The sequence below is a fragment of the Tupaia chinensis genome, unplaced genomic scaffold (genome assembly GCF_000334495.1).
Source record: "Tupaia chinensis unplaced genomic scaffold, TupChi_1.0 Scaffold000384_1, whole genome shotgun sequence".
In the NCBI taxonomy this organism is placed as follows: domain Eukaryota; kingdom Metazoa; phylum Chordata; class Mammalia; order Scandentia; family Tupaiidae; genus Tupaia; species Tupaia belangeri.
Genome location: NW_006159886.1, coordinates 924,184 through 934,092, shown reverse-complemented (window position 1 = coordinate 934,092; position 9,909 = coordinate 924,184).

The window sequence follows — 9,909 nt, the reverse complement described above, 5'->3', positions numbered from 1 at the left end:
CTTTCCCTTTCACCAAATTGTTGGTCAGTTTGTGACCTGGCACTTACACACTTGCCAATGGCTTTTGGCCGCCTATGTGATGCCAAGCGACCATATGGAAACTAAAAGCACTCATCTATCCAACGAATACTGATCTGGTGCCCACTGTGAGCCCAGCACTGTGCCCAGCTCTTGGAATACAGCAGTGAACAAAACCTGACAGTCCTAGAGCTCACGGCCCTTAGAGTCTCAGAGTAGGGATGTTTAAATCTTAGGAAAGGACCTTGGAAGTGTTGGTTGGAAGAAATAGCCCATCTTGTCTGTTTATCTTGATTAAGGCAGTAGCCATTTTTAAGGAAAACAGTGAGCTTCCAACCAAAATACTATTTGTAAAAATTTAAAATATACAAAGCATTTAAATTAAAAAATCCACTTTGCATTAAATAGTTTGGTAACAAAAACTTTGATTTCTGAAAATATTCTTAAAGGCAAGAATGTGAATTTTCTTTCGTGATGTCTATTAAACTTGAGACTTTGAAACCCTCTCCTTCAGAGAAATCTATAATCATGAGGCCTTTGGTCCTACACAGTGAGAACATTATGGAACACACAGCACTCACACACTTGCCAATGGCTTTTGGCTGCCTATGTGATGCCAAGCAACCATATGGAAACTGAAAAATTCAGCAAAAAATCTGGATGCCTTGTCCATATGACAACAAATAATTGGGTATTTGGAAACAAGAGATTTTTTTTTTTTTTTGGACTAAATCTTGAGTCATCCTCTGGAAATGTCTAAATATAACCTCAGAGGAATTTATGATGTTACTCATTCTTCTATATTTTCTTCCTGAATGATCTCATTTAACCATCATATCCAAATCTATGTCTCAAGCCCTGCTAACCTCCTGGTCATGATTTTCAAAGGCCTCCCGAGCTTCTCTGCCAGAGTGGCCTTGTCTATTAGGGCTCACCAAGTGTCCATCTGTTCCTATCACTCCCAGCCATCCTTGCTGGTAGACAGAGGCCACAAACCTGGGCTGTGGTCAATGGGATGTGGCTGATGGGGCGACTTCCTGGTCCGATACTTACAAAACATCCTGTGTAGGCCTAGCCATGGTGGTGTAGGAGACAGGGTGCCACTTTCTAGTGCGGGAGCTAGAAGGGGGAACCCAAGTTCAGATCCCGTGATCCTAGCTGGAAGCCAGGGAGTGGGGAGAGGATTGTGATAAGAAGGCCCTGTCACAGGTACCTCTCTCTCTTTTTTAGTTCCTCTCCCTTTTATGAAGAAAACAAAGAAATGAATTTGGGCCAGTTTGTGGCCTGGCAGTTAAAACTGCTGGACTGCACATGGCCAACGATGTGATTCAGGTGGGTCCTGGACCCAGCAGCTTAAAAAGCATGCCAGGAATGTATATGTGTATGCCCCAAATCCCAAAAGGGGGGAGAGATGGAAGATGGGCTTGCAGCGTGATCATTCATCACAGGGAGTGCTTTCTTGCTTTCTCTCTCTCTCTCTCATGAGCATATGCACATTCTGGCAAAATTAAGATGAATAAATAAATAAGTATAAACTTAAAAAACCTCCATAAAACAAAGGAACACACAACCATCCAATGTGATTCTCTGGCTTGTTCTTCTATTAAGTGATCTTGGAGGCCACTTGATCCAGATGGTGAAGTGACAAGGTGGAGGAGGGCCACTCGACTTGGCATTTGCATCAGACTGTGAATGAGTAAGACAAACCTTTCTTGGGGGACTCCACTGAGGATTGGGGTAATCTGTTACTGCAGCTTAGCCCAGCCTATCCTGACTCACACCCTCAGGATGTCCCACGGACACCTTAGAGCCACATCTTTAAAGATGCACCAGGCACTCTTCAAATTTGCTTCCTACCTAGGGAGGCAGAATCACTGTCCCCTCAAACACCACAAAACCACTTTCGACTTCTCCCTCTTTCTTGCCCTGCTCAGTCAGAGGCTCTGGGCCCCCCTCTCTACCCTCTCCCACTCTTCTCATGCATATCTCAGCAGCCCTTGCTTGGACAAATGGCTTGGCCTCCCAGCCTGTCTCCCTGTCTTCCTCCTTCTAGCTCTTTGAAGCTACTAGAATTAACTTTATGAAATACCAGTGTGACCATATCATTCATTTTCTTGGAACCCTATAAAGTTCACTTTGGCCTGAGAATAAAGCACAAACACTTTAGCACCGAAGCCTACAGCCTCCAGGCCTGCGTTTTATTTTGGCAATAGTGGTGCTTGCCAGAGAGAGAGAGAGACAGAAACAGTGAGAGGGAAAATGAGAAATCACTCTCCCCAGGGGAGGTGGCCATGCTGCAATCTCTTCTTCTCTGTTCTCCTTGGGATTTTGGGCATGCATGCACATACATGTACATACATGTGTCTAGTGTGATTTTCCTTTTTTTTTCCTTCTCTCTCTCTCTCTTTTTTTTTTTCCACAGTGTATATGCACATGCCAGAGAAATAGAGAGACAGTGAGAGGGAAGGTGAGAAATCACCCCTCAGGTTGGGGGGGATAGTTATGCTATAATCTTTTCTCCTCCATTCGCCTCTTGGGATTTTGGGCACGCATGCACATGCACCCAGCATGATTTTGAAGCCACTGGATCTGAGATTCGAACCGCAGTTGTCCACATGGGAGTCCAGTGCCTTAATTACCATGCCACATGCAGCCAGTCTCCCCTCCTCCCCGCAGTCTTAGAGTCGCTCTTGTACTCTACACAGCTGGGGCTGGTTGCCGCTCCCTGTGTGGACAAGTCACCTTTATACTTTTGTCCCTTGGGTGCCACACTCTCTGTTTTACCTCAGTTGTGTCCTGACTCATCACTCAAGTCTACTCGGATGTATTTTTCTCTGACACCAACACCTCAGCAGAATAAACTTTCCCTCTCTTCCTTCTGCCTTACTCAGCACATATTTCTATAATGGCCTGTGTCCTCTAGGGTGTTAATAGCCGTTATGCAGAAATAAAGAACTACAGGGTCAAAAAATTGAGGAAACCATAGACTTAATCAAAGTCAAACAGGTTTTTAAGTTGCAGAACTTTCCAGGCCTGAATATGCAAATGTGGCATGACTGTGCGCAGGGTTACAGAGTCGATGGCATTCCCTAACGCTTTACATTTCTGAGAATGTCTCATAAGGACTCTGGAAGTCCTAATGTGGCCCGCCTTTTCATTTTACAGATGGGGAAACTGAGGCCCAAAGCACACAACAGGGAGTGATGAAGCAGAGATAGTTGGAAGAGACTGCTGAAGGCAGCAGGGACTACTAGAGATGAAGATGTGTCCTTGCTGGGTGACCACTCTGCTGGCAGGTGGTGGCACTCTGCCAGGGCAACCTGCCCATCCAGCAGGTGTGGACTAATGTCTCAGCCCTGGGCCTCAGGAAATGTTTGCCCCATGAATGAATTTGTACCATACCCATCCGGGCGTTTGAGGGACTAGACTGAAGACTTCAGGATGGAGTGTCACAGACTGTCACCGCATAACATAGATGAGGTGTGTGTGATGCAGATGGACGTACGAGCTTATTCTGTTATTGTCCCAGTGAAGGCATACTTCTGTAGCACACACCCCCATGCCAGGGCATTCCAGGTGCTTGTCTGAGCAGTGTATAGACACTCATTTATCTGCAACGACAACCATGACAGAGGTGCTGTTATTTATCTCATTAAACGCTCGAGGAAATCAAGGCACAAAGACATTTGGTGACTTGCCCAGTTACTTGCAGGGCCAGGACCGGAGTTCAGGCTCTGGCTCACTCCTGACAATGGTGAGCTCATTTTTTCCCAACTAACATTTATTATACACTAACCATGGTGGGTGTTTTCAGTTATAGAACAAGTATGTCTGAGGTTAGTGTTGTCAGGACCCCTTACAACCACCTTTGAGGTGGAAGTTATTAGACTTCACAACTGCCCCGACACTGGTGTTGTCAGTGGCCTCACAATCATCTCTGAGGTGGTGCTGTTAATGTCTTCATAACTGTCTCTGAGGTGGGTGTTGTCAGTGCCCTCACAACCATCTCTGAGGTGAGGGTTGTCAGTGGTCCTTCAACTATCTCTGAGGTAGTGTTGTTAATGGCCTCACAGCTACCTCTGAGGTGGGTGTCATCAGTGCCCTCACAACCATCTCTGAGGTGAGGGTTGTCAGTGGTCCTTCAACTATCTCTGAGGTAGTATTGTTAATGGCCTCACAACTGTCTCTGAGGTGGGTGTTGTCAGTGCCCTCACAACCATCTCTGAGGTGAGGGTTGTCAGTGGTCCTTCAACTATCTCTGAGGTAGTATTGTTAATGGCCTCACAACTGTCTCTGAGGTGGGTGTTGTCAGTGCCCTCACAACCATCTCTGAGGTGGGTGTTGTCGGTGCCCTCACAACCATCTCCGAGGTGAGGGTTGTTAGTGGTCTTTCCTTCAACCATCTCTGAGGTAGTGTTGTTAATTGCCTCACAGCCACCTCTGAGGTGGATGTCGTCAGTGGCCTTCACATCTATGTTGAAGTGACTGGTCAGTGGCCCTTCACAGCTGTCTCTCAGGTGGGTGTTGTCAGTGGCTTCATAAACACCTCTGAGTTGGGTGTTGCTAGTGGTGTATCATAGCTGCCTCTGAGGTGGGCATTACCAGTGCCTTCACAAACATCTCTGAGATGGCCACCTCTCAGATGGCCAGCTAGCTGGGGAGGCATCTGCTGTACCACTGAGGTGCCACAGCACCGGCTCGTCCCCACTGCCTGGCACTGACCTCCCTGAGGACAGAGACTGATTCTATTCCTCTTTTGGCTTCTAAGTGCCCACCACGGTGCCTGGTACCCTGAGGCCTCAGTTCAAATGACCTCTGTGCTCTCTCCCTCCAGGTCTTTGTGTAGGCTGGTCCCTCTGCCAGGAGAACTTCTGCCTGCCCTCTTCACTGATGCTTGCTGCCCTCCTACTTCCAGCTGAAGAGGCCACTTTGTTTGGGAAGCATCTAATAGTGGTCGAGGATGTTTGTGCAACACCTGGGTTGTCCTAGCAGTCTGCGGTCCAGTCTTGGGCCTCTGTCCAGGCTGAGACGCATGTGTGCTCATTCTCCCTGTTGCTCTCTGTGCCCCCTCCAGCATGTCAGCCTGACAGGGCAGGGACTTGGCCTGGCTTGTTCCCTGCCAGCTCCCCGAGGCCCAGGACAGTGCCAGTAGGTGCTCAGTGATATTTGGTGAATGGGAAAAACATACCAACCCTTTTGCGATGGCTTAATTGTGTCTGTACCACATCAGGGGGTTGGCTGGTCCACAAAGACGGTGCTCCAAGGGACAGGAAATCTCTGTCTCCACCAAAAAGCAGCAAGAACCAGCCCTTTAAATGTGTCGTCACAAAGTTCTGCAGACTCCTTCCTCCTGCCGTCCCCTCCCTCCCAGTCACACCCTTTGGTGCCTTTTCCTCCTTTGGGGATGCCCTTTTCCTTCCGTCTCGATAGCAGACTTTCGCTTCTGTCCCGAGTTAAGGTCCTGACCTGCTGTCCCCAAGCCTTGCACGGTTCCCCTGACAATCCGATAACAAGATTGTTGGCTTGCTCCTTTGCGCTCAAAGCTGTCACCTCTAACCCCTTGTCGTTTGCTGAAACTCATTAGGGGACTTCTCTGTGAGTCATGGTAGCCCTCCTGCCCCGAGAGCAGGTACAAAACTTAATGTCGCTGGAGGCAGAGCCGCGGGCCTCCTCTTTGGAGTCCAGCAAATCAACAGCTGTGCCCTTGGCCTGTCCCCACGGCTCCCCTCCTGCTGGCTCCGCGGTGTTTCCACTACGGAGAACCGCTCGTGGATTTCCCGACTGTCTCCAAGGCAGGCTGTGCTCGAGGAGATGCACCATTTAGGCCTTGTCACATTTATAAGGATAAATTAAAATATTATCTCTAGAGACCTTCAATAATTTAGAAAAGCCTGGGACTTTTAATGAGCAAGTGGTATGATTAAAAGTTGGAAAGACAAAGTATCTCTTCTCCTTTTTGGATGAGGAGACGTGTCTTGGAAAGGGAAGGTGTGCGGGTATGAGGCTGAAGGGTCTGGAAGGGGTTCAGTTGGGCCGTCCTAACTTCTCACGGAAGGCGAGAAGCCCCGCCATGTGCCAGGCACCCTGCCTCTGCTTTCAGAAATCCCTACAAGAAGCTGTGCTGTGGGGGCAGTGGGTCCCCGCACATTCAAGTCACCGGGCAAGGACAACTGAGTCTCAGGGCTCTGCCTGCTCAGACCCAGTGGCCAGTAGTGGGCCTCCAGCGGCAGGGCTTTTCTAAGCTTCCCCACGATGTCCTATTATGCAGTTAGGCCTGGAACCTCGGGGTTGGTGCTCAACCTTGGGGTGCATCAAAACCACTGGCAGGCATAACACAGATCCTCGGGCCTCTCCCCCAGAGCTCTGGCTCAGTAGGTCTGGGTGGAGCCCAGGAACTGGCATTTCGAGGTATTTCTGTTAACACTGTTGCCACTGGTCCAGGTCCAGGGACAGCACTTCGAGGACCACTGCATTAGGACAGCGCTGGTTCCCTTCGACAGGTGAGGCGATTTGGGAACCGGAGAGGTGACAGTGAAGTTGTGAAGTGTCTTGCAGCTGGTACATGGGGCAGTGGGACCTCAAATCCTTAGGGTAAATCCCTGAATCCCTTATGCCCTCATTTCCTTCACCTCTGAATCGGAGGAAACAGTACCTCTTCTACCCTAGAGCTGCTGTGAGGTTTGCCTGGAACAAAGCCTGTACCGCAGTAGGTGCTCGACAAGTGGTGACCTTGATCATTACGGTTACTGCTCGCTGCCACTATTGCCATTGCTGTCTGCTGTCAGTTGACAGGCAGCCGCCTCCGAGCAGCCCTCCTCCCTCAGTCCCAGACAGCTGCCCTCCCGTCCCTCAAGCTCCCAGGCATCGCTTAGAGGACCCATCAGACTGGCAGGTGTCCCAGAGCAGGGATAGGTCTGGGTGAGTCTGGAGCCCAGTGCCCCAGCGTAGGCAGTGAGGGAGGATGGCTAGGGCTGGCTTCCCTGTCTCAGGGTATTAGCGCTGAGAGTAATCATCCGCTTTTACAAACCTGGAGACGGCTTAATATTTATCTGATGCGGCCCAGGGCTGAACCCCAGCGTCTACGCAAGGTCTGGTTTTGGCCTTCCAGGTTCTGTAGGCACCTCCCAAACAGTGCCTCCATCAGCTATGCCAGCCCGATGCCTACTAGACTTTGGGCACCTTAGTGGACACTGCTGGCACCATCTCGGCAGTCTCTGGGCAAGGCCCCTCCTCCCTCCCTTAGGGCACATGAGACCCGATGCCTGGAGCGGGGTCAACCAGCTCTGCTTTGCTGTCTAGGCTTTCCCATATCTGTCTGTTGCACCTGAGTCTCCAAGTCCCTGCTGTGTGCTACTCAAGGGGGGGGGGGCGAGTCCAAGGAGCATGGGAGGCTCTCAGAAGTGGGGTGATGGCTCCCCGTGGGCTCCCCCTCCCTCTCTTCTCTGTCACTGCCTGTCAGCATTCAGCACAGCCTCTCTCTGCATCCTGGGGGAGTAGCCTCCTAAGTGGCTTTCTATGCCTGTCCTCACAGCGGCCAGTGTGGCGGCCGTAAAAATGCCAAGAAGCTCACTCCTGCCTAAAGCACTCAGCGGCTTCCCAGCAGCCTGTGAGTACAAATCGGGCCCTGGCCCCCTTCCGCTCCGCCACACGCCCGCCCTTCTGCACTGGGATCCCTGCTCACAGACTCCCCTCTGCTCAGACAGTTTCCCGGCTTGCCGTGCTGTGGTCTGTCCCTACTCACCATTTGCTTCCCGACTCCTTCACCGGGTGACAGCTTTGCTTTCCTCTGGGCACTTACTGCCATGGAGCTGCGATGAGTTCCTGAGCGTCTGTCCCTGTAGGACAGAGGCTCCTCAGGACGGTGGGGCCTTGTCTTTCTCCTTCATCACCATGTCCCTGTGTCCGGCAATGTCTGTGAGCTATGAAGTGGGGGAGTCACAACCTCTCTGGATCCACATAGGGAGGGATCAGCCCTGCTCTTGCAGATCCCTTGCGGCCTCAGTAGGGCCCAGGCAGCCGTTCTGGAAAGAGCACTGGTGAGGGGTCGCACCTCCCACACTGCAGGGACAGACCCTCTCTCCAACTTATCGGGGATCTTAACCAAGACAGTTGACCCTCAGTGGGAGCTGGGATGGTGGTGGCAGTCGGCTCATTTACCTCTGCCTGGCGGGCAGCTTGAGTCTCAGCCCCACAGTGTGAAGTGCCCGAGAGCCCTGTGCCCGTGGCTGACGAGTGACACTGGGTGGTGTAAAGCAGGCTCAGAAAACGGGTTGCAATCTGGCCTCTGACATGCACAGGCCAGGGCTCTGGGGAGTCACAGGACCTCTCTGAGCCTGTGTCCTCCTCCATAAAGTGGGAACGGTTATAACCGCTTCCCAGCCTGCTCACGGGGGTGAAGTATGACAACCTGCAAGAACAGTCCCCCATGGGCAGAGGCCCTTCTTCCTTTCCAGCCCCTAGGAAAGTGCCCAGCACATAGCAGGTCCTCAGTAATTTGTCACAGGCATGTTTCTGAAGCTAGGATTCAGAGGCCTTCTTTTGTCATACTCGCCTCCCCCCACACACATGTGCTGGAAGAGACCTCAGAGACCGTGCGGTCTCCCTTCATTTTACAGTTGATGAAAAGGAGACTCCAGGAGTCTGGGAGCGGCCTTGGCGAGTCTGTGTCTGAGGGGTCAGAGCTGCCTCATCTGAGTGCCCATGCAGTGCTGCCCCTGTCACCTGTGGCCTGCAGCCCTCTCTCTGGGTCCCCCCACATTGCCTCTGCTCCCCTCCCTTCTAGGCTGCCGGGACTCCCCCTGCTCCTTTCTGTTCTGTGCTAGGGGGTGCTCCCCACAGGGGCGGTGCCTGCCTTCCCTCTTCTGACCTGCCCTGGAGTAGGAATCTGACAGGCTCGAAAGACAATTGGGCACATCCCCAGGGAGAGACCCATCGCTGACTGGCCGAAGAACCTTCCTTCCCCTCCCCCAGCAGTGGGCACAGGGAGCCCGAGAATCCGGGGAGCTGGGGCTTCCTCTCCAGACATGGAGGGAATCCCCATTTTTCACCCCTAAATGTTTGTATTGTTTCCCTGTTAGACTCTCTTGGAGCGAACATCCAGATGAGGGCAGGGTGGTGCAGGGATCCTGAGCCTGCGTTTTTCTATCTGCGGAATGGTGGAGGCTGGCTCCTGGCCTGGCAGAGGGCACCATGCCGACTGTGACCCGGCCTTGCCTTGGGGACCTGCTGTCCTGTCTGTGTTCCCTGAGGCAAACCGCACTCAGACTGGAGCACCCAGTAAGTGCGCTGGGTAGTTATTTTTAGCGATATTGAACTGAAGTAGCCACGTGACCTTGAGCCACTCTGCCCTGAGTTCCAGTTTCCACGCTCTTCACTGTGCCGGGCCAGGTCCTGTGGGGACCCTCCAGACCGGTAGCTTTCCTTGATGCCGAGGCTGCTCCCCTGGCTTGAGAGACAAAAGTCCTGAAGCCAGAGCCAGAGCCCTTAGGAGCTGTGCTCTTGCCTCTTCTGCCTAGGAGGTCTCCAGGTGGCCCGGTCCCTCTCCACCGTCCCCTGTCAGCGGAGAGCCTGTCGTAATCTGTCCTGGTTCTGGCTCTCTGGGGGATTACCTATGTGTCCACCTGCTTGTGGTACCTCCGTGGGCACTCGCTTCACCGCTGTACGCCCAGGGCCAGGAGAGGCTGGCACAGCAGGCGCTCAGTACCCACCTAGGAAAGGAAGAGACCGCCTGGGGACAAGGAGGGAAGGAGGAGGAGCGGAGGGAAGGAATGAGGCGGGGAGAAAAGGGATCCGTGGTCCAGGAGGTGGGAGCTCTCTGCAGGACCTCGATGCCCGCCAGCTCCGAGCGTGTGGCGCTGACGCGCGCGGGCGGGGGGCCGGCCGGGAGGGGGG